Raw genomic sequence first — 4,764 nt, forward strand, 5'->3', positions numbered from 1 at the left:
AAACCTTTATTTGAATATGGCAACATAATATTGTGCTCTACAATATTTCCATGAATAAATCTCTGACAGAGACTATCAGCCAATCACTGTGTGCATAGTTAATACGCATGCTGACATCATCCATAGCAACGAGGTCAACCCCGCCCCCTTACTCTTAGCTTAAGACTTATCTCTATTCCTTAGTAAAAGTTTGTCTCAGCAGCAAACTCTTAGCTAAAAACTGCTATTACTGCTATTTAGGAGAACTCTTAGTGGTAAGATAAAACGTTTTGTGAATAGGGGCCCTGATTATTAGCGTACCTGATTGTTTGAACTCTTTCCACAGGGTCCAAAGACGATTTTAAGGCAATCAAATACCTGAAATCAAATCAAATCCAATTTCCCTCGTGTCTTTTTGCTTTCCAAGGGGAAAACCTTTATTATGGCATAAATATTTTCACAGGAATTTGGCAGAGTATTGTTTTAGGTGTGTGCGCTCTAATGCTGCGGCTTTATTTCTGAAGAGGATATGGAAATACAGCTGTACAGCATGTATTTGAATGTGTACAGGTTTGGTTGTACATGTGAGGACCACATTTTGGAATATATTCTCACTTAGTAAAACACAATAAAAACAACTTGTGAAGACATTTAAAGTGGTCCTCAATATTTAAAAGGTTCATAATTCAGCCAAATCATGTTTTGATTCAAGTATGATAATGTGGGCCGGTTTCTGTGAAGGTTAAGAGTATAGAAAATATCATTATCATAGTATGAAAATCATTATGTCTATGGGAGGACCTCAAGGAAATTTTGTCTTCTTGTAAATGGCTCAACTTGTCTGGGTCATGTTGTCAGGATAATCTAAAAATGTGTTTCATGTGGTAACATTTAAATCAACTGGTAAAAATAAAATAAAATAATAAAATAAACGTTTAAATACATTTTATATTTCTAAAAAATATATTTTTTTTTTCAAAAAGTCAAAAAAGTATTTTTTTTTATTTTATTTTATTTTAATAATTATTTATTATCATTTAAAATGGATTTCACCATTGGAATGCATGTTTAACAGTCATATCAGGGAATAAGTAAGCAAGCAATTAAGTGCATAAATGAACAAATGAATAAGCGAATAAATGAATACAAGTTAACAACAAGACATTTACTTTGTACAGTGTTCTTTTGTGCATTAATAATATTCTGCAATAAATATTACCACACGAAAACACAATATTAGTCAAACCTGTTTTATAACTGTTAATGCTATATTAAGTTATATTTCTTAAATACAGTATAACTTAAAAATGTTTTTTTGTTGTTGTTTTTTATTTATTTATGTATTATTGATTAAAACACTTTCTTTCTTTAATCCAACCTATAATGACTACAAGCAAACAATTCTAGGATTCTCACAAAAATTGGCTAAACAAATGGTTTGATTTTGGTTGCAACAATCTGTTTGTCCGACCAAAGGAATACAGAGGTTTTTCAAAAAAAAAAAACTACTTAAATAAATAAATTACACACAGCCACATGCATTTTAATTGACGAGAATTCAGCAAAGGATGAATCAGCCAGACTGTGGTGACAAATGTTCACAGGTGTGTGAGTTTGCTCTGGTGCTGGTGGATATCAGAATCAGTCTTGGCATTTCACCAAGCCGTGTTTGCTTAGATCAGCCTAGAGTACATTGCAAACACACACACACACACTCTCTCTAGGTGCAAAACACAAACACATATTCCCTCTCCATCTCTCTTTGTCTCTTTCTTCATTGTTTTCCACACAAACAGTGTGTGTATGCCTGTAGGTGTCAGTGTGAATGCCAGCGGTTTAAACATTCCCACCTGTGCATCCAGACAAACGCATTCAGCCCACAGGCTCTGTGAACGCACAAACTTAACAACACATGCCTGATTTAATCTGTGCAGGAAACTGAACTAATTACCCAATATTGTGTGATACATAATATTGTATCTTGTAGAATTAAACCTAAATGCTTCCTTCAAACGTAATACTGTAAACCTCTAAACTGTACAAAATGCTTCAGTCCTTTAAGTGGTAATAATAGTAATAGTAATAATAGTTTTTTTCAGTCAAATGTAATTTTTAATATTACTGAATCAACCATAACAGGTTATCCAAACAAAAGTAATATTCCAGGTCAAATAAGGTAGAAATAGTACCTTAAATAATTGCAGATCCAATTTTTAAGGTTAAATGTTAAAAATTAAGAAGAAGAAAAAAGAGAGAACCAATGTTTATTTTGCTCTATATCTAACGCAAGAACAGACTTTATGTCCTACTCGGGACATTAGGAAGTTGTCCTTTCCTGTCCGTGTCTCGCACTGTTCTCTGCCGCCCAGGAGTCTGAAAACACTCGTCAAACTCCACCCTCACACCATACGTTTATTTTTAGCACGTCTCCCCGTGTGAGGTGAAGGCGTGTGGCAGGAAGGATGATACTCCATGCCTTTAAAGAAAGGCTGGTCAGGACACTTATAAAGTTAAAGGGATAGTTCATCATTTAATCGCATATCAGTTATTTACACTGTCAAGATACAAAAGTAGCCTTTCATAAAACTGGTGCATCAAACTTGTGTGCTTTATGTGTGTGAAGAACAGACTGAATTTTAAACCATTATTTACTGATAATCTTCTCTTCTGATGGAGCTCATAAATCGTAATTGACGTGGCACAATCACGTCAAACATTTTTTTTTTAATTATACTTTTATTTAACAAGGATGCATTAAATTGATCAACAGTGACAGTAAATAAGACATTTATAATGTTGCTAAAGATTTATTTCAAATAAATGCTGTTCTATTCATTAAAGAATCCTGAATCACGGTTTCCACAAAAATATTAAGCAGCAGAACTGTTTTCAAGATTGCTAATAGTAAGAAATGTTTGCTGAGCACAATTTAGCATATTATAATGATTTCTGAAGGATCATGTGACACTGAAGACTGGAGTAATGATGCTGAAGATTCAGCTTTGCATCACAGGAATAAACTACATTTTAAAATGTAATAGAAAACAGTTTTTTTTTTTAGTTTTATTAAAAATATTTCACAATATTGCTGTTTTTACTGAATAAATGCAGCCTTGGGGAGCATAAGAAACATTTGAATGGTAGTATTAATAAATAAAAATAAAAATATATTATATATATATATATATATATTTCCTGTGTAGAAGAGTGGATACCATCTTATTTCATATTTCGCAGAATAAATAAAATAACATATTCAAGGATAACATGAGGGGTGAGCAAATAATGACAACATTTTCATTTGTTCCTTCAAGTATAACTAACGTTACAGAGCTAAATAAGTTAAAGGGGGGATAACACACACAATTTCACCCAATCTCATGTTAATCTTGAGTACCTATAGAGTAATACTGCATCCTTCATATCTCCAAAAAGTCTTTAGTTTTATCATATTTATAAAAGAAAGATACAGCTTTACGATTCTCTCCGAAAACAGCCGAGCTCCTGTTTTCAAGATTGCTAATAGTAAGAAATGTTTGCTGAGCACAATTTAGCATATTATAATGATTTCTGAAGGATCATGTGACACTGAAGACTGGAGTAATGATGCTGAAGATTCAGCTTTGCATCACAGGAATAAACTACATTTGTTTTGTTCCTTCAAGTATAACTAACGTTGCAGAGCTAAATAAGTTAAAGGGGGGATAACACACACAGTTTCACCCAATCTCATGTTAATCTTGAGTACCTATAGAGTAGTACTGCATCCTTCATATCTCCAAAAAGTCTTTAGTTTTATCATATTTATAAAAGAAAGATACAGCTTTACGATTCTCTCCGAAAACAGCCGAGCTCCTGGAGGCGTGCCGTGGGCGGAGCTAAAGAGTGACAAGCACTTGAGCGCCGATTCCCAACAAAACACAGACATTTGATGCCGTTTCACTTACCATCTGCAGTCCAGAATCATGACCTGGATCTTTTATACCGCTTATAGACCGCTCCATCTTTCAGTATAAAACGATATGCAAATCCAGCGTTGAACTGGGCCTTGTTTATAAAACGTTCCCCATATAAGGAATTCCACACTTCATGACGTCATGAAGAGCCATGATCGAAAAAGACTTTCCGAAACTTGTCTTGATTCATCTCCTATGTTAAATTTGTTTTGTTCTGACTTTGACTTTAATATTTCTTCAATAAGACTGTTAAAAAAACAAAAAGTCTGTGAAATGTTTAAAATACTATGATACACTCTGTATTACGCTTGTATGCCGTGGACGAGCGCGAGTTGTAAAATGAATGGATGGATGATTCAGCTGCGGGCACAATCTTCTGGCGAGACATGCGACTCTCACAGTGCATTATGGGGATTCTCTAGCCGTTGAGTGTACATCGGTCATACACTCGTTATTGCTTTGCATTGTGGGATTGAATGAGTGTACTCGAGAACATCCACTATGGTTTCGGACACCATTAAAAATGTCTGTCCCCTCAAATAGTGTATGCCTTATTTGTTTATATTTTCAATTGTTATTATTTGTATGTTCCTTTTTTCTGCAAAAAAAATGTCTGTGACTCCGCCCACTACACCCCAAATCCATTGACCTCATAATCTGTGATCCCTCCCCCACAGAACATACCAACACTTCTAGAAGACAGTGGAGCAGTCTATGAATGATTCCAGTGCTTTCAGTCTGATCACTTTTTAATATCCCAAAGCCGTGATGCTGGCTATTGTAACATGATAATGTTGAACTACAGGCCACCAGACTTTTCTTCATATTT

Source organism: Sinocyclocheilus rhinocerous, unplaced genomic scaffold, assembly GCF_001515625.1.
Source record: "Sinocyclocheilus rhinocerous isolate Xijiao unplaced genomic scaffold, SAMN03320098_v1.1 scaffold2049, whole genome shotgun sequence".
Taxonomy (NCBI): Eukaryota; Metazoa; Chordata; class Actinopteri; order Cypriniformes; family Cyprinidae; genus Sinocyclocheilus; species Sinocyclocheilus rhinocerous.